The sequence below is a fragment of the Triticum urartu genome, chromosome 6 (genome assembly GCF_003073215.2).
Source record: "Triticum urartu cultivar G1812 chromosome 6, Tu2.1, whole genome shotgun sequence".
NCBI lineage: Eukaryota > Viridiplantae > Streptophyta > Magnoliopsida > Poales > Poaceae > Triticum > Triticum urartu.
In genome coordinates, this window is record NC_053027.1 from 268,178,224 (window position 1) to 268,199,337 (window position 21,114).

Genomic DNA, 21,114 nt, shown 5'->3' on the forward strand with positions numbered 1-21,114 from the left:
ATCGGGTTGTTCTGGCATGGAGGATTTTCCTCTGCGTATCATGAGAGGTTGTGATGGACTAAGTTTGGACACCCCTGCAGGGTTTAATCTTTTCAAGAGGCGTGCCCGTGGTTATGTGGCAGATGGGAAATCCTTTCCATACCCATTAAGCTTTGCTAGTCTTGATACCCATGTTAATGGGATTGATGAGTCCTTGTGGCTCATGGATTACTACAACAATAGGTGCAAGTATAGGTAATGGTTGCTTGGTTGCTTGTTTTGGAGTTATTCTGCGTCTTCTTCTTCTTCAATCAAGGGATAGGTTCCGAGTCAGGAGCCTAGGATTAGCAGGGTGCATGTCGTTCTTCTTTTTTGTTTGATTTCATCCATAGTCGGATCCTGCTCTTCTATATGATGATTGCTATGTATTGATGAACTATTGTATTCATGTTGTAGCTTGTCGCGAGTGTAAACCTTTATCTTGTATTCTCATATATTCAGTAAATGGTATGTTGTAATGATATCCACCTTGCTATGCGCTCGAAATGAAATTGTGCCCCAATCATGAATTCATCACGTGATTGAGATAGAATCGCATCTTGGGCGCTACACACCATCACCACCACCGCCACCAACACCACCATCGTCCTCTCGGCCGCCACCATCACCATCACCACCACCACCACAACCCTCTTGGTCTCCACTACCACCACCATTCCGAAGATAGCTTTCCACTTGGATCAAGATCTTCCCACGAGTGAGCTCCCAATACTTTCTTGTGTTCTCATCTATTGTGGTTGTATTCATGAACATGATAGCATGATCTTCGGCTTTCTTGGTATCATGAAATATCTCCTCCTCAAGTGCAAGTCTACACTCCTTCTCTCTCAACTTTCTCTCCTCCAACGTCAACTTGGCCTTCCATTTTCCATCCTCCAAGAACTTGACTCATTCCATATTGACATCTTCTCCTCTTTGTGTTCGGCCGCCAACACCTTCTTGGCCTCAATCATGGCAAAAAGTTCTTCTTTGTATGTGCCATTGTACACATTTATCTTCTTTCTTTATTTTGCAATTTTGTTCCCTTCCGGTCTATTATTAGCCTCTTCATCAACCTCTTCATCCTCTTCAATGGATATGCTCAACCTTGATCTTTTGGATTGGTCTCTTTTAGAAGTTAGCATGTCAGCTTCATCAACAGCTTCATTACCATGGCACCCAACAGGAAGGGCACCACAACAGTTGGTCCCTCTTTGGACCCACTTCTTGTTCTTGTAGAGCTCTTTGTAGCAATGATGCGATGCGAAGGGCTTGTGGCCGAACTTGTTGTTCCCATGCTTGAATAGTTCTTGGATGTAGGGGCCATACTCAGCCACTTGCACACCGCTCAGTGGTGCATGATTCACTTGGTTGATGCAACCAGACCATCGGTTGCATTGGTCATGAATGTGCTCCAATAATGCCCATGAGAACCTTGTGTATGGCTTGATTATGCCTCCATGAAGTTGTTGTAGTACTGTGTAATTCTCTCCCAAAACATAGGCTTGGTTTGATCTATTACAATCATTGCATCCATGGAGATGTTCATCCAAGCGTAGTAAATAGCAACATCTTCAGCTTGATTGTAGTTGGCAGTGCATGATGTTGACGACCGCGTGCTTGCTTCGGTCACCACCATGACTTCATCTTCATCGACCATTGTTGGTGTATTAATAATTGGGTCCTTAATACCCCAGACTTATGCACAGGAAGTAGCAGCCTTCCCGACAGTAAGGCTTGTCGGAGGATAACTAAAGCCAAACTCATGATCAGATTACATGAAGCAAAGAAAATCTCAGAAGGCAGATATCAGAAATGCTGAAGATACAGCTCAAAGACCTGGAAAGACCCTTGCCGGGGAGAGCCTTCCAAGGATCAAGTCCGGCAGGCTCCGAGCCTGGCAAGAATCCCACTACCTAGCCACCGCTCCACCTCATCGACCAGGTTGTCACTTGTCGATTAGGTGTGGAGGGGGCAGGCAGTTATGTGAGACTTGTGTGGGCACGTGGCAGCTCACCGCAGAAGATACAACTTTAGTGACACCCATCCAAATGATGTGTCAAAGGAATAGAAGGTAGATGTGTGAACGACATAGAAGGAGAGATCAACCTTGCCGGTGATCTGCATCCACAAGACACCTGACGATGCATTAAATGCATTTGTCCTAACCCGTCAGAGTTAGATATTTGGCACTGTAGCCACTATCTACAGTGTGTTTCTACCATTTTGCCATTGTGGTAACCCCTTGGTCAATAAAAGGAGGCCCATGGCTACCTTAATAAAGGTCGAAACCCTGTTCATTTCCACGCGTAGATGCACCTCCTGAGCACCTTGCCGGACATGCGCTCCTTGTAACTGGATGCATACACATTGAATACACAAAGCAGGAGTAGGATTTCACGCCTCACAGGGGCCCAAACCTAGGTAAACCTCATGTATTTCCTCCTGATTCTGCTCTTTGTGCTTATCGATCCCTCCAGTCAAACCACAAAGGGATCACCGTGATCCCATAAATGGTTGTACACACGACATCTTTGGCACACCGGGTAGGGGGGTCGCTTGTGCGAACCAGAATTAGAAGTTAGCATGTCAGCTTCATCAACAGCTTCATTACCATGGCACCCAACAGGAAGGGCACCACAACAGTTGGTCCCTCTTCATCTAAGTTGCAGACAGGCGATGACACATGCGGTGACGGGAGTGGCGGAGGCCAAGAACAACCTCTGCGGCATTCTGGCGATCACAGCCAGACGTGTGGCGTCGTCCGCAACGACAACAACCCACATGCTACCAGGTCCAAGGATAGGGTTGTACCCCCTGCCAGAGGCACGACGAACTCCAGGGACACCATGGCACACTCCAAGAAACCCACACCAGCGCTCACGCCGCAACCATCTCAAGCCTCATGCGGCTAGCAGCGCCACGACATCGGTGGCTCCAAGCGTCCCCATGGCAATGGTCATGCGGATCATCCTCAAGATACGCAAGGCCAACATGCATGTCATCACGCTGGCGGTAACAGGCCGAGGTCGAAGGTTCGAGACAGGCTACTTCCAGGTTTGTAGGAAGTAAGAACACCTCTCGTTCCGCGCGCCTCTCCATACCGTCCACACCAGAAGAAGCGTTGGTGCGTGCATCGCTACTTCTAGGGTTTCCTCTTGCTGCAGAGAAGATGGGAGAGTGCATAGCTACCATCTAGAGTCTTGTTGGTTTCGCTAATAATGACAAACCGCATAGGGTAGGACCTTCTCAATAGTAGCCCACCTCCCCGGTGTGCGCTGCCGGGCAGAGGACTGGAGGCGGAGCACCCACCATGCAGTCTCCTCCACGACAACAACAACCTCAGCGGCAAGGCCAGCGGGTCAAGGCCCATGATGACGTGTCCATGGCATCATCCAACCCCGCGAGCTCACCGCGACCAGCGCCAAGTTCTACAAGAACGGTGCAAGGAAGATGCCCGTAGAACCACTGAATGTTGACGGGAAGCACGTGGTCAATCTAATAGGCGTGCAGGGTCCGCTGTTGGTGAGCCTGCGGTGGGGAACAATGGCGGCCTACCTTACGAGGTGGGTTGTCCAGCATTACCTGGAAGCCGCGGCAAGTCCAGTGGCCTAGTTCCCGAAACATCAAGCCAGAGGTGGAAAAGTACGATGGCAAGACACATCAATCAGAGTTTCTAAGCATTTATACCATTGCGGTGCAAACTGCTGGAGCTCGTGACGACAAGGTTTTCGCCAACTGACGGATGCGAGGGTCCCTATCTTTTGATGAGATGGTAACTATCGATTTGGTGGAGCCGACTTTGACGATCCGACAACAAACGTGCAATGACGTTGCGCCTTAGCAATCGCTAAACCAACTCCGAGGGGTTATTGACCACGCCGGAGCTTGATCAACCTGACCACGAAGGTCTATTCCTGCAAGCAATCAAAGAACAAGCAAGAATATGGTAAAACAATATGAATATTGCGAATATGGATGAAGTATTGATGATGGTGGGGATTTGAAAGTAGTCTTGGTCTAGTCGTTGGACACAAACAAAGTACACGAAGTTGCAATGGCTAACTTTTCACTAAACAAATCTCAAGCAAAAAGCTACTAGGTTGATCTACTTATATAGGGGTAAGGGTTGGCGGCCAAGGAGGTGGTAGGACGTCCCATGGCAGCCTAAAACTAAGCCAAGGTCATACAAGGCTCATGGGTCCAAGTGGAGGTGATGCAACACCTTTGGACTTGTAGTTTGACTTGGATTCTGGTGCAGCGTAAGATTGTTTCGTCAATATCTTAACACTCTGGACGAATTTTAAGGTGAATCCAATTGGGTTGGAAAGTGCATGAAGTCTAATTTCCAAGTAAAAAGAATCACCCAATTCGGAGTCCGTATGAATGAGTATTGACATTTTGAATCAAGTATGTATGTGTAGTCCGAATCTGCGTCCAGAACGTGAGAGACTTGGACTCTATCTTCTCTTGTGTTAAAAGCGATGTGAGAGGACTTTTTGAACAACACCTAAACTTCTATTTTCCCTTATCTTCATATGTAAATTGTACAAATGTCCCATACACCTGCAATTAGACATGGCACAAAAGTCCGTGAAGTATTTTTGTCTTGGATAATATAAATAAATTATTTCATAGTTTGCATTAGAAATCACCTCACAAATATGCATGTATGCAATATTTTTGGTCATATCTAAGGTAGTCATGTCCTCATCGTCCTCCCTTCTTGAAAAAAATGTTCAGAAAAAAGTCTTCATTTATTGGGAAAGAATCAATATACTTTTAATGTCGAATCGGGATTCACTAAGACAGAAATAAAGCATTGGGTCGAACTCTTCTTTGGTGTTAAGGTGGTAGCTGTGAATAGCCATCGGCTACCTGGAAAAGGTAGAAGAATAGGACCTATTCTGGGCCATACAATGCATTACAGACGTATGATCATTACCCTTCAACCGGGTTATTCTATTCCACTTCTAGATAGAGAAAAAAGTAAAGGAGAACACTTAATAATACGGCGAAACATTTATACAAAACACCTATCCCGAGCACACGCAAGGGAACTGTAGACAGGCAAGTGAAATCCAATCCACGAAATAAATTGATCCATGGACGGCACCGTTATGGTAAAGGTCGTAATTCCAGAGGAATCATTACCGCAAGGCATATAGGGGGAGGTCATAAGCGCCTATACCATAAAATAGATTTTCGACGGAATCAAAAAGACATATCTGGTAGAATCGTAACCATAGAATACGACCCTAATCAAAATGCATACATTTGTCTCATACACTATGGGGATGGTGAGAAGAGATATATTTTACATCCCAGAGGGGCTATAATTGGAGATACTATTGTTTCTGGTACAAAAGTTCCTATATCAATGGGAAATGCCCTAACTTTGAGTGCGGTTTGAACTATTGATTTACGTAATTGGAAGTAACCAATTAGGTTTACGACGAAACCTAGAAATCGATCACTGATCCAATTTGACTACCTCTACGGGATAGACCTCAACAAAAAACTGTTGAGTAATGGCAACAAGTGATTGAGTTCAGTAGTTCCTCATAGAAAATTATTGGCTCTAGAGATATGGTAATATGGAGAAGACAAAATTGTTTGAAGCACACACAGAACCGGAAGCGCCCTTTGTTTCAAAGAGAGGAGGACGGGTTATTCACATTTAATTTGATGGTCAGAGGCAAATTGAAAGCTAAGCAGTGGTAATTAGACCCCCGGGGGAAAATAGGGATGTCTCCTACGTTACCCATAATATGTGGAAGTATCGACGTAATTTCATAGAGTCATTCGATCTGAATGCTACATGAAGAACATAAGCCAGATGACGGAACGCAGAGACCTAGGATGTAGAAGATCATAACATGAGCGATTCGGCAGATTTGGATTCCTTTCCTATATATCCACTCATGTGGTACTTCATCATATGATTCATATAAGATCCATCTGTCTAGAGATCGTCATATACATCTAGAAAGCCGTATGCTTTGGAAGAAGCTTGTACAGTTTGGGAAGGGGTTTTTTGAGAGAAAAGAAGAATCTACTTCAACCGATATGCCCTTAGGCACGGCCATGCAATAACATAGAAATCACACGTGGAAGGGGTGGGCAATTAGCTAGAGCAGCAGGTGTTGTAGCGAAACTCATTGCAAAAGAGGGTAAATCGGCCACTTTAAGATTACCATCTGGGGAGGTTCATTTAGTATCCCAAAACTGCTTAGCAACAGTCGGACAAGTGGGTAATGTTGGGGTGAACCAAAAAAGTTTGGGTAGAGCCGGATCTAAGTGTTGGCTAGGTAAACGCCCCATAGTAAGAGGGGTAGTTATGAACCCTGTGGACCACCCCCATGGGGGCGGTGAAGGGAAAGCTCCCATTGGTAGAAAAAACCCACAACCCCTTGGGGTTATCCTGCGCTTGGAAGAAGAACTAGGAAAAGGAAAAAAAATATAGCGATAGTTTTATTCTTCGTCGCCGTAAGTAAATACGTAACTAGGAATATGGAAAATTGCATTTTTGGAATTTGCAATAATGCAATGGGCGAACGACAGGAATTGAACCCGCGCATGGTGGATTCACAATCCACTTCCTTGATCCACTTGGCTACATCCGCCCCTTATCCATCTAAAGGATTTTTTTCTTTTTCCCATTGATCATTATTCTATTTATTCTAACCTCCGTACTTCGATCGAGATATTGGACATAGAATGCCACTCTTTAAAAAGGAAAAAAAGGAGTAATCAGCTGTGACACAAAAAAAATGAATCCTTTTGTAGCTCATCATTTATTGGCAAAGATAGAAAAGGTCAATATGAAGGAGGAGAAAGAAACAATAGTAACGTGGTCCCGGGCATCTAGCATTCTATCCACAATGGTTGGCCATACAATCGCGATTCATAATGGAAAGGAACATATACCTATTTACATAACAAATCCTATGGTAGGTCGCAAATTGGGGGAATTCGTGCCTACTCGGCATTTCACGAGTTATGAAAATGCAAGAAAGGATACTAAATCTCGTCGTTAACTGAATTCTGAATAGAAAGATTAAGAAGAAAAAAAGATTCAAAATAAAGTAAAGGTAGGCGGGGAATAACCTTATTTATGACAAGTTTCAAACTAGTAAAGTATATCCCTAGGATAAAGAAGAAGAAAAGTGGGCTAAGGAAACTCGTAAGGAAAGTTCCAACCGATCGTCTACTTAAGTTCGAAAGAGTTTTCAAAGCACAAAAACTTATCCCTATGTCTGTTTTCAAAGCACAAAGAGTTCTTGATGAGATTCGTTGGCGTTACTACGAGGAAACTGTTATGATAATGAACCTCATGCCCTATCGAGCATCTTATCCCATCTTAAAGTTGGTTTATTCGGCAGCCGAAAATGCTACTCATTATAGGGATTTCGACAAAGCGAAATTATTTATTACTGAAGCCGAAGTCAGTAGGAGTACTATTATGAAGAAATTCAGACCTTGAGCTCGAGGACGTAGTTTCCCCATAAAAAAAGCATGTGTCATATAACAATTGTACTAAATATAGTAAAGAAATCTAAATAACCTTTAGATCCATCTAAGATTTCGATTCCCAGTAAAAAAATATAGAATAGAAAAATATGGGACAAAAAATAAATCCACTCGGTTTCAGACTTGGTACAACCCAGAAACACCATTCCTTTTGGTTTGCACAACCAAAAAATTATTCTGAAGGTCTACAGGAAGATAAAAAATAAGGGATTGTATCAAGAACTATATACAAAAGAATAGGAAAAAGGGATCGAATAGAAAAATAGAATCAGACTCAAGTTCCGAAGTAATTACACATAATAGAAAAATGGACTCAGGTTCAAGTTCCGAAGTAATTACACATATAGAAATCCAAAAAGAAATCGATACGATCCACGTCATAATCCATATTGGATTCCCAAATTTATTAAAGAAAAAAGGAGCAATCGAAGAATTAGAGAAAGATCTACAAAAGGAAATTAACTCTGTAAACCAGAGATTTAATATTTCTATCGAAAAAGTTAAAGAACCTTATAGACAGCCTAACATTCTTGCAGAATATATAGCTTTCCAATTAAAAAATAGAGTTTCATTCCGAAAGGCAATGAAAAAAGCCATTGAATTAACTAAAAAAAGATATAAGGGGAGTAAAAGTAAAAATTGCGGGTCGTCTCGGAGGAAAAGAAATTGCACGCGCCGAATCTATTAAAAAGGGTAGACTTCCCCTCCAAACAATTCACGCTAAAATTGATTATTGCTGCTATCCAATTCGGACTATCTATGGAGTATTAGGTGTAAAAATTTGGATATTCGTAGACGAAGAATAAGTAATCTTGTCTTCAGATTCTGTCCATTGATAGAATAAAAAATGACAAAAGACTTTTTCCTGAAATCCCTGCAAAAGAAGAAATTATACCTCTTTCTATAAGATTTAATGAAAATTGATAAATCATTTAATATAATTGCTATGATTAGTGTGTGACTCATTATTTTTCCTTTTTTAAGAAAAAAACTTGGTAATTATAGAAAATTAACTAATAACCAACCCATTGCTTCATATTGTCGAGATCCTAACTAAGAAACAGTCACTATATGAATAAATACCTCTATCATAAATGAGTAGATGTGTCATATAGTTGTAGCAACTGCAATTTTTTCTCTAAAAAAGAAAAGTGATTCTAGGTTGTGAAGCAAAACTAAAGGGATGTGGATAAAGGGAGGGATGATAGAAAGAAGGAAGAGGAAATAAATAAGATATAGGATTCCACTATGTATGGTCTATGAATTACATCATAAAAGGCAATGTGATAATGCATCAATATAATAAAAATAATAGAGAATTAAAAATTATAACTTGAAACAAGAACTACAAATTTAAAGCAATAATAAAGAGCCGCCCGGGTTAATAAAACTGAGAAAATTAACTCGGAAAGAAATTTTTTGGAAGCTCCGTTGCGGGATTCAGACCTAACCATTCAAGGAGAAGCAGTGGGAACGACAGAACCTATGATTCCATAGGATTTTATTGAAAAGAATCCTAACACTTCATTGGGTGGGATGGCGGAACAAACCAAAAAAATTGTCTTATTTGGTAAGTTTATAAATTAACAAATAAGACAGGAAAGAGTAAATATTCGCCCGCGAAATTCTTATTGAATTAGAATACTTTACCGCGATTCAATAAGAGTAAAAATAAGGATTTTTTTAAGAAGGATTACATTATCTATAAATATAGAATTTAGATAAATATACACACACATCTGGATATATTCTAGATCTTCTTTTTTGACTATATATTATATTTTTCTGTTTTAACAAATTCAATATAAAAAACTGAACTTTTTCTATTATCTATTAATCTGTATCTATCTGAACCGTAATATTTTGGAATATTATGAATTAGAGAAATTTACATGCTTTCTCATTCCATTCGCGAGGAGCTGGATGAGAAGAAACTCTCATGTCCAGTTTTGCAGTACAGATGGAACTAAGAAAGAGAACCATCACCTATAACCCCAAAAGAACCAGATTTTGCAAACAACATAGAGGAAGAATGAAAGGAAAATCCTGCCGAGGCAATCGTATTTATTTTGGTAGATATGCTCTTCAAGCACTTGAACCCGCTTGGATCACAGCGAGACAGATCGAAGCAGGACAAAGAGCAATAACACGATATGCACGTCGTGGTGGAAAAATATGGGTACGTATATTTCCCCACAAACCGGTTACACTAAGACCCACGGAAACACGTATGGGCTTGGGAAAGGGGTCCCCCGAATGTTGGGTATCTGTTGTTAAACCTGGTCGTATACTTTATGAAATGGGGGGAGTATCTGAAACTGTAGCTAGAGCAGCTATCTCCATAGCTGCTAGTAAAATGCCCATACGAAGTCAATTTATTTGATTAGAGATATAGAACCCTAAAAGGGGTATGGAAGATAAAAAAATGTCCGGTTTTTCTTTCCGGAAAGACAATATTTCTTTCATCCTTTTGCATTGACATAACAAATTGAAATCAAAATAATATGATTCAACCTTAGACCCTTTTAAATGTAGCAGATAATAGTGGAGCTCGAAAATTGATTTGTATTCGAGTCATAGGAGCTGCTGGTAATCAGCGATATGCTCGTATTGCTGATGTTATTGTTGTTGTAATCAAAGACAAATTGGCCAAATGCCTCTAGAAAGATCCGAAGTAATTCGAGCTGTAATTGTACATACATGTAAAGAGTTCAAATGCGAAGACGGTATAATAATCCGCTCTGATGACAATGCTGCGGTTGTAATTGATCAAAAAGGCAATCCAAAAGGAACTCGAGTTTTTGGCACGACTGCCAAGGAATTGAGAGAATTGAATTTTACCAAAATAGTTTCATTAGCTCCTGAAGTATTATAAATACTAGTAGGCGAAATTGAGACCAAAGAATTAATTTAGTAGATTGTGTTTTACGTATATGTTTTAAAATCCAAAATGAAAAAAAAGAAAACATGTTGATTATAGAAAAATTAGGAGGAACCTAGAATTATAGTCTTATGGGCAAGGTGTAACACCCCGGATGTAACTTTCCCAATTTGTACTCCAACTCTTGCCGTTTCCGGCGTTAAGTTAATTTATATTCTCGGGTTTGGGTCTTTGTCTCCGTGTGTTGTTATCGTTGTCATGCATCTCATATCATGTCATCATGTGCATTGCATTTGCATACGTGTTCGTCTCATGCATTTGAGCATTTTCCCCGTTGTCCGTTTTGCATTCCGGCGCTTCGTTCTCCTCCGGTGGTCTTTTCTAGCTTTCTTTCGTGTGTGGGGATTAAACATTTCCGGATTAGACCGAGACTTGCCAAGCGGCCTTGGTTTACTACCGGTAGACCGCCTGTCAAGTTTCGTATCATTTGGACTTCGTTTGATACTCCAACGGTTAACCGAGGGACCGAAAAGACCTTGCGTGTGTTGCAGACCAACACCCCTCCAATTTGGCCCAAAACCCACCTAAGCCTTCTCCATCATCTAGAGCGTTTGATCACGATCGCGTGGCCGAAAATCGCACCTCATTTGGACTCTCCTAGCTCCCTCTATGTCTATAAATAGGTCCTCTTCAAAAATCTCGGATCCCCCTCCCCGAAACCCTAAAAATCCACCTCGCGCCGCCATCGGACACGTCCGTCCCGGGCGGACGGAATCGCGCCACCGCGCCCAGCCAGTCGCAGGCTGCCACGTGGCCTCCCCGCGCCGCCTCCCACCGCCGGCCCGCGAGGCCCGGGGCCGGCCCGCTCCTCCTCCCGACCGGGCCGCGCCGGGGTGCCCCGCCGTGCCGCCTCTTCCTTAGCTCCGGCCGCTCGCCGCCGCCTCCACGCCGCTCGCCGCCGCCGCGCCGCTCCACCGCCTCCACGCCGCTCCGCCGCCACCTTGCTGCCTGGCCGCGCCGCCTCGCCGCCGATCCTCCCCGCCTCGCCAAGCAGCCGCGCCCGCCGCCCTCGTCGCTCCGGCGACCCGCGCCCACCGGAATCCGCTCCGGTAGCTGCCTCCCCGACAAATCTGGCGCCAATGAACAGTGCCCGGCGAGATCCAGATCCAGATCCGGTTGATTTTTTTTCCGAAACCCTAGCTCAAGTGCCCATGTTCATAGCCCCGTAACTTTGCATCCGTAACTCCGATTCGTGCATATAGCATATAAAAATGTTCATCTCAGAGAGTACATCATTTCATTCCATTGCATCATTTTCATTTGAGTTCATCTTGATGCCCAAAATGCTGTTAGAAGAGGGCTACTTGAGATATTTGTCAGATCTGCTGCTCCATTTAGCTTTTTGTCATTTTTGCCATGATTATTGTGTGCATGATATGCCCTGATGCTCTACATATGTTTTGTTAAGGGTTTTGTCATATTTCCAGAGGTGCAACCCATGTATTTTTGTGATGTGTAGGGTGACTAGTGCAAGCTTGCAAAGTGGTGCACTTGGTAATTCTGTTTTCAGGGACTTAGCATTTCCACTAAGTCCTTGATCTGTTTATCTCATGATGCCATATGTTCATGTTGTTTCCTAGTGATCCGTGCCTCTTTTGAGGATGATCAGTAAGGATGTTTTGTTAATATTGTAGTGCTCTATACATCCATGTCCATGTTTGCAATTATGGAGCACCCTAGCTTGAGTCAATTGAGCTCTACTTTTGCTACTTTGTGAATCTGGGCAGATTGTCAACTTGTTTGCAATTTTGCCGATGATGTTGTAGTTGATCCGTGCATGCTATGCTATTGTTCTTGCCATGTCTAGCTTGCATTTTGTGTGTTATTAATGGATGTATGCTTACCTTTCCATGACTTGCCCTGTAATGAGTGCATCGAGCTCGTAAACATGCCTACTTGAGTTATGTTTCAGCATGTGCCAGTTTTCACTAAGTCTCAAAACTGATTATGTTTTTTGCCATGTTCACATGCTTGCAATTGTATTTTCTGATCCCTTTTGGCTCAAGGTCACTAAGGGACTTTTGTTAAGATCTTTGAGTAGCTCCATGCCATGCTTTACTTTTCCATGTTCAGGTCCTGTAGCATGTAGTTTTGCTGCTCCGAAGAGTGCTACCTGATCTGAAATTCCAGACGGGTGTTAATTTCACTAAGTCTGAGATCTGTTTGTCATATGCAGTTTTGCCATGCTTGTTTGAACCTGTTAATGGATGAATTGGCCGTAGCTCAGTGCTAGACTTTTGTTAAGCATATTGAATGCATCCCTGCCATGTATTTTGTTGTCATGTTTGGGTACTTTAGCATGTTCATCTCATTGCATTTAGATGGCTACTTGCTGTAAATCGCAGATCGGTGCCATTCTTGAATCGCTTGCCATTTCCAAACCCTAACTCCGATTCCAGCGTTCTTTATATCTTTTTCAAGCGATTTCATCTCATCTTTCCAGTGGCACACTTGGATTTCCAAGTTGAGGCCAGGTTCATGCTTTTCCTGTCATATCTTGCATATGCATCCCGCATCGCATCTCGCATAGCATATCATCATTGCATCATATTGCTTGATCCTTGCACGTGGTTGATTGTATCCTTGTTGCTTGTTTGTCTTGTTTGGGTAGAGACGGGAGACGAGTTCGCTAACGAGGAGCCCATTGAGTTTGCTTTCGAGGATCCAGTCAACTCTGACAACTGTGCAGGCAAGATGATCATACCCTCGAAATCACTACTATCTTTGCTATGCTAGTTTGCTCGCTCTTTTGATATGCCAATGCTACGATGCCTACCACTTGCTTTCAAGCCTCCCAAATTGCCATGTCAAACCTCTAACCCACCATGTCCTAGCAAACCGTTGATTGGCTATGTTACCGCTTTGCTCAGCCCCTCTTATAGCGTTGCTAGTTGCAGGTGAAGATTGGAGGCTGTTCCTTGTTGGAACATTTATTTACTTGTTGGGATATCATTATATTGCTATGTTATCTTAATGCATCTATATACTTGGTAAAGGGTGGAAGGCTCGGCCTCTCGCCTAGTGTTTTGTTCCACTCTTGCCGCCCTAGTTTCCGTCATATCGGTGTTATGTTCCCGGATTTTGCATTCCTTACGCGGTTGGGTTATAATGGGAACCCCTTGATAGTTCGCCTTGATTAAAGATTTTCCAGCAATGCCCAACCTTGGTTTTACCATTTGCCACCTAGCCTTTTCTTTCCTTTGGGTTCTGCAGACTCAAGGGTCATCTTATTTTAACCCCCCCCCCCGGGCCAGTGCTCCTCTGAGTGTTGGTCCCTCCGAGCGATGTCCGGGGCTACCAGGGGCAACTCTGGGCTGGCCTACCCGACGTCTGGCTCATCTGAGTGTGCCCTGAGAAAGAGATATGTGCAGCTCCTATCGGGATTTGTCGGCACATTCGGGCGGTGTTGCTGGATTTGTTTTAACCTGTCGAAGTGTCTTGAAGAACCGAGATACCGAGTCTGATCGGAACGTCTTGGGAGGAGGTCTATTCCTTCGTTGACCGTGAGAGCTTGTCATGGGCTAAGTTGGGACTCCCCTGCAGGGATTGAACTTTAGAAAGCCGTGCCCGCAGTTATGGGCAGATGGGAATTTTTTAATGTCCGGTTGTAGATAACTTGAACCTTAACTTAATTAAAATGAATCAACTGAGTGTGTTACCGTGATGGCCTCTTCTCGGCGGAGTCCGGGAAGTGGACACGGTGTTGGAGTAATGTTTGCGCAGGTTGTTCTCTAGTTTCTCGCTCGCGCTTCGCCTGCTCTTCTCTCTCTCTTTTGCGAATAAGTTAGCCACCATATTTGCTAGTCGCTTGCTGTAGCTCCACATATTTACCTTGCCTTACCTATAAGCTTAAATAGTCTTGATCGCGAGGGTGCGAGATTGCTGAGTCCCTGTGGCTGACAGATTACTATTACACCAGATGCAGGGCCTGATGATTCCGCTCCAGGAGACGCACTTGAGCTCAAGTGGGAGTTCGACGAGGACTCTCAACGTTACTATGTTTCCTTTCCTGATGATCAGTAGTGGTGCCTAGTTGGGGGTGATTGGGACCGTGTCGCATGTTGGGTTCTCTTTTATTTTGGCGCCGTAGTCGGGCCATGAGTGTTTGGATGATGTAATGTTATTTATGTACTTGATTGATGTGGCGAGTGTAAGCCAACTATGTTATCTCCCCTTTTGTTATCATATTACATGGGATGTTGTGAAGATTGCCTAACTTGCGACATATGCCTTCAATGCGATTATGTCTCTAAGTCGTGCCTCGACACGTGGGAGCTATAGTCGCATCGAGGGTGTTACACAAGGACACTATTGCTGATTTACTAACCTCTATAAGAAATGCGGACATGAATAAAAAAGGAACAGTTCGAGTAGTATCTACAAATATTACTGAAAACATTGTTAAAATACTTCTACGAGAGGGTTTTATTGAAAGTGTTCGGAAAAATCAGGAACGTAACAGATATTTCTTGGTTTCAACTTTGTGACATCAAAAGAGAAAGACTAGAAAAGGAATATATAGAACAAGAACCTTTTTAAAGCGTATCAGCTGACCCGGCTTACGAATTTATACCAACTATCAAGGAATTCCTAAAGTTTTGGGTGGAATGGGAATTGCTATTCTTTCTACTTCTCGAGGAATAATGACAGATCGAGAAGCTCGACTAAACAGAATTGGGGGAGAAGTCTTATGTTATATATGGTAATTGCCCCGCCTATAGTGCTTGAATTCTATCTCGCCCTTCCTATTTTTAAAATAAAAATAGAAAAATAGGAGAAAAAAATATGACAGAAAAAAAATAGGAGAGAAAAAAAACCCGAGAGAAGCAAAAGTAACTTTCGAAGGTTTAGTTACGGAAGCCCTACCCAATGGAATGTTCCGCGTTCGGCTAGAGAATGACACCGTCATCCTAGGCTATATTTCAGGAAAGATACGGTCTAGTTCTATACGAATACTAATGGGGGATAGGGTCAAAATTGAAGTAAGTCGTTATGATTCAAGCAAGGGACGTATAATTTATAGACTTCCCCATAAGGATTCGAAGCGTATCGAAGACTCGAAGGATAGCGAAGATTTGAAGGATACCAAAGATTCAAAGGATTAGGTTTTTCTTTTTTTTTCTAGGGTAATAAATTCTAAGTTCTAAAATTCAAGCGAAGAGACTTATTTTTTTCCAAAAGATTAGATTCATAGTTTAAAAAAGGATACAAAAATATGAAAATAAGAGCTTCCGTTCCTAAAATTTGTACAAAATGTCGACTGATTCGTAGGCGTGGACGAATTAGAGTCATTTTCTCTAATCCGAAGCATAAAAAAAGACAGGGGTAATATTTCAAAAAAGAAATTTACTTTCTAAAAAGTAAAAAAAGTACCCACGGAAATGTTCCAATTCCAAATAAAATAATTTCATTTAAAATAATTAAAGTAAAGGGTTTATTTTACCCTGAAACGGATATCTTTGTATATTTTTTCTTTTTTTATTTCTAACTCATATTTATGAGAAAATAAAATATGGCAAAAGCTATACCAAAAATTGGTCCACGTAAGAAAGTGCGTATTGGTTTACGTAGGAATGCACGTTTTAGTTTACGGAAGAGTGCACGTAGAATAACAAAAGGGGTTATTCATGTTCAAGCTAGTTTCAACAATACTATTATAACTATTACAGACCCACAAGGTCGGGTTGTTTTTTGGTCCTTGGCCGATACTTGTGGATTCAAAAGCTCAAGAAAAGCATCACCCTATGATGGTCAAAGAACAGCAGTAGATGCTATTCGTACAGTAGGTTTGCAACGAGCAGAAGTTATGGTAAAGGGCGCTGGTAGTGGAAGAGATGCCGCATTACGAGCCATTGCTAAAAGTGGTGTGCGATTAAGTTGTATACGTGATGTAACACCTATGCCGCATAATGGATGTCGACCACCTAAAAAAGACGTCTGTAAAAGAATTAACCCGCTTTCAACTTTCATTTCAAGAGAAATAAATGATTCAATGATAAAATAATAATACTAGTCTATTATGGTTCGAGAGGAGGTAGCAGGATCCACTCAAACACTACAGTGGAAGTGTGTTGAATCAAGAGTAGATAGTAAGCGCCTTTATTATGGTCGTTTCATTCTGTCCCCGCTTGGAAAAGGTCAAGCGGACACCGTCGGTATTGCCTTGAGAAGAGCTTTACTTGGAGAAATACAAGGAACATGTATCACACGTGCAAAATTTGGGAGCGTGCCGCATGAGTATTCTACAATAGCAGGTATTGAAGAATCCGTACAAGAAATTTTACTAAATTTGAAAGAAATTGTATTGAGAAGTAATCTCTATGGAGTTAGAGACGCATCCATTTGCGTCAAAGGTCCTAGATACATAACTGCTCAAGATATCATCTTACCGCCTTCCGTAGAAATCATTGATACGGCACAACCTATAGCTAACTTGATAGAGCCCATTGATTTCTGTATTGATTTACAGATCAAGAGAGATCGTGGATATCAGACAGAACTCAAAAAGAACTATCAAGATGGAAGTTATCCTATAGATGCTGTATCCATGCCTGTTCGAAATGTGAATTATAGTATTTTTTCTTGTGGGAATGGAAATGAAAAACACGAGATACTTTTTCTAGAAATATGGACTAATGGAAGTTTAACCCCTAAGGAAGCACTTTATGAGCCTTATCGTAATTTGATTGATTTATTTCTTCCTTTTCTACACGCGGAGGAAGAGGGCGCTAGTTTCGAAGAAAATAGAAATAGGTTTACTCCACCCCTTTTTACTTTTCAAAAAAGATTAACTAATCTAAAGAAAAACAAAAAAGAAATTCCATTGAATTTTATTTTTATTGATAAATTAGAATTGACTTCTAGAATGTATAATTTTCTAAAAAGGGCCAATATACATACACTATTGGACCTTTTGAGTAAGACTGAAGAAGATCTTATGAGAATTGACAGTTTTCGTATGGAAGATAGAAAACATATATGGGACACTCTAGAGAAGCATCTCCCAAATGATTTGCTTAAGAATAAACTCTCGTTTTAAATCCATTGCAAAAAAAATTCTTCTTTTTCGAGTTAGAATAAAAAGAAAACAATTTAGCATCTTTGGTACAATCTATATTTTCGCGAAATGGATCATAATAAAATGGATTTTAGGTATCTAGGGAAGATTCACTTGGAAGTAACTATTTCCTAGATACCTATGGTACTTCACGGTTGAATGAATCAAAAAATATCTAAAAAAGACCTAAAGTTAATGATTTATCAATGGGTAATGTTGCTCCAATACCTAACCAAAGAGCTACTACAGTACCGATTCAAAAAACGGTCGTAGCTACTGGGCGGCGAAATGGATTTTGGAATTTATTGACATTCTCTAGAAAAGGTACTGTCAATAAGCCTGTTGGCACAGAAACCATTAAAAGAACGCCCAATAACTTATTGGGTACCGTATGGAGTATTTGAAACACGGGAAAGAAGTATCACTCGGGTAATATTTCCAGAGGAGTTGCAAACGGATCTGCCGGTTCACCAATCATTGATGGCTCGAGAACCGCTAAACCTACATTACATGCAATAGTACCTAGAATTACTACTTCAAAAATATATAAATGATCGTTGGGCCATGCGGGTTCCGTAATAATTATGCCCCATCCCTTTAGCTAATTTAGCTCTTAATACATGATCATTTAAGTCTGGTTTCTTTGTTATTGGGATAGGTGAACTCTTTAGGATCCATCCCCCAAAGGAACCGGACATGAGAATTTATCATCATCCGGCTCGAGCAAGAGTGAAAGAAATAAGACCGCGGAAGATCCTTAATAGAATTAAGGTTTATAATGACTCAATGACTCTAGGCAAGAAAAGCTTTATCAGATTCTCTTTTCCAAAGTTGCACCTACAACTACTCATTGAAAATAATCCTGTTCTTATGGGTAAATGCTCAATATCCAAGTGGGCTTACAAATTTGATCATGATCAATTGCTTTGTGGATTGTCTCATGTCTCTTGATTAGTTGGTATTTATCCCCTCAATATCGCAAGTTTCTTACCTCCAAACAAAATATTTACTTGTTACTAATAAAAAATCAAAAAGTTTAGCCTACATTCATCCTTAGATCCCTTCTTTTACTCCGATAGTATTACGGATCACAATCGATGCAAAGAAAATGAATGCATTTCCATACTATAATAAAAAGGTAAGTGTAATAAATAGAGAACTGGATCATGTCACATGACTTATTCCATTTCTACTCTATGGGATCTTACGGAGCCTGTTCATGGATGACATGGTTGCGGTATGATCATAGAAGATATTCTCCTCAAGTGAACCAGCCTATCCTTCCTAGGTAGGGGACTTACATGTTAATTGGATGCGGAGACACCTTTGGTTGTGAATTCTAATGTGGCAGATCCAATTCTTTATATGCATGGCCAAATCAATAATTCAAGTCACACCCTCCCATAATCCGCCTTTTTTCTTTCGTAAAATTAACTTCAACTATTTGTATTGTATAAAAATACTTTGGAGTTGAAGAGAAGTATCCAAATGACATGTGTTATTTTACAATAACCCATGCTTGTAGCAATGAAATACCAAAACCTACCCGATATGATATATGATAATTATAATTCTCTATGATATGCCTTCCCTATAAAGGACCCGAAATACCTTGCTTACGTATCATTGGAAAGTGCATTAACATAAATACGGCAGTAAGCAGAGGCAGTACAAAGGTATGTAAACTATAAAAACGAGTCAAAGTAGATTGGCCCACACTAGCACTTCCGCGTAATAACTCCACTAAAGGTGATCCTATTACCGGAATGGCGTCAGGTACACCTGTCACAATTTTGACTGCCCAATAGCCAATTTGATCTCAAGGCAAAGAATAACCAGTTACACCAAATGATGCAGTCAAAACAGCCAAAAACACACCTGTGACCCAAGTTAATTCACGGGATTTTTTAAATCCCCCTATGAGATACACACGAAATACATGCAGGATCATCATCAAAACCATCATACTTGCTGACCATCGATGAACTGATCGGATTAACCAACCAAAGTTGGCCTCGGTCATTATGTATTGAACCGAGGAAAAAGCCTCTGTAACGGTTGGTCGGTAGTAAAAAGTCATAGCAAAACCGGTAGCGACTTGTACTAGAAAACAAGTAAGTGTAATTCCCCCTAAACAATAAAATATGTTGACATGGGGAGGAACATATTTACTAGTTATATCATCTGCAATTGCCTGAATCTCAAGACGTTCCTCGAACCAATCATATAATTTATTGAGATAGGTAACTAACCCGAGTCCCCCTCTAAGAGTCGTATATGAAAATTTCATCTCGTACGGCTCAAGCAGAAACACAAAAATTTTCAACGAATATTAGAAAAAAAAGGTTCAAAACTTCATCAGGCACTGAATTGGGTCGATTTGCCTTGAAGATATCAAATAAGAAAAATCCAGAATATCTTCTTTGTGATGATAATGCCAAAAAATCTCAAGTTGGCGCGTCTTTCTTTCTTCCTTTCCCTTATATTGGTCATTAGAGGCTTCTTGACTTTTCTCTTCCCTATAAAGGATTTGTTTTTTTATGCGTAATATAGAAATTATCTTGTTGAGATCCTATGAATCAGTTCAATTAAAACCTTAGATGCGTCTAACAAAAGAGACAAGGTGTACATCTTGTATATGTATTTGTCATCCATTTTTACTTCCCTTGATTTATGCGCATATGACACATGTATACATGAGTAACTTTCATAGTTCATAAAATATAAAGCAAAAATATTATCACAAGAAGTAGAATGCATGAAAATATTGTAACTCAGTTTGCACATATAAGTGAAGCTCTTATTCATATCAAAAGGTTGACAATGGTCATCATTAAACCATCCCAACGTTGGTGAATAAACCTTACTTGCATCAAATTTACATTCTACAACATGCTTAAATAAGAAAACATGCAATAGGTCATTTGACACGGAATCATCACCAAGATTAGAGGTCATATCAAAATGATTAAACATGGGTTCTTTTGCATCAATAATTAATTCAATGGGTGCACTCAAAATTGTTGGTATTTCAGCTATTTGATCACATGACGCATTCATGATAGTAACATGATTCTCTAAAATAGGTGGTGTGCTCAAATCAACAGGTAACTCAACACATGATGTATTGAAGTTAACTAGGCATGCATCATTCTCATGTGAAGTTATATCATCAATATCGTTAGTGTTACCTTGTCGCAAAGACGTAGTTGATGTAGGTACGGACGATGACAATGTACCATACATTTGAGATGATGTCGCACTCACAATCTGAGGTGTGGCTACTCTAGTTGGTGCAGAAGTGGAGGAACCAACCGGTGGTGGTGAGCATGAACTGGAATAGTAGTTGTTGTTGTAGTCACCCCATGCATCCTCATTATCTGTCTCTCAAAGGTACCAGCGCGAACATACATACCAGTAATTCAACAAGGAATATACTGAAATCTTGCATGAATATCATGGTTCAAACCACCATAAAATATATTCATTGTATTATCCCCAGATTCATCTATGTCACAATGATGCATATAAGATTTGATCTCTTGGTAGTAAGGATGAACAATGT

General features: G+C 41.0%; 1 long non-coding RNA gene and 1 pseudogene across 1 annotated transcript; both read left to right on the top strand.

Annotated features, from left to right (window-relative positions):
- The first annotated feature begins 2,967 nt into the window (after positions 1-2,967).
- On the top strand, positions 2,968-6,515 carry LOC125516739 (annotated as a pseudogene).
- Positions 6,516-10,202: 3,687 nt separating this feature from the next.
- LOC125516781 lies at positions 10,203-15,538 on the top strand. The gene is made up of 2 exons (XR_007287397.1): positions 10,203-10,572; positions 14,797-15,538. It is a non-coding gene; the product is annotated as an uncharacterized LOC125516781 (long non-coding RNA).
- The last annotated feature ends 5,576 nt before the right edge of the window (positions 15,539-21,114 follow it).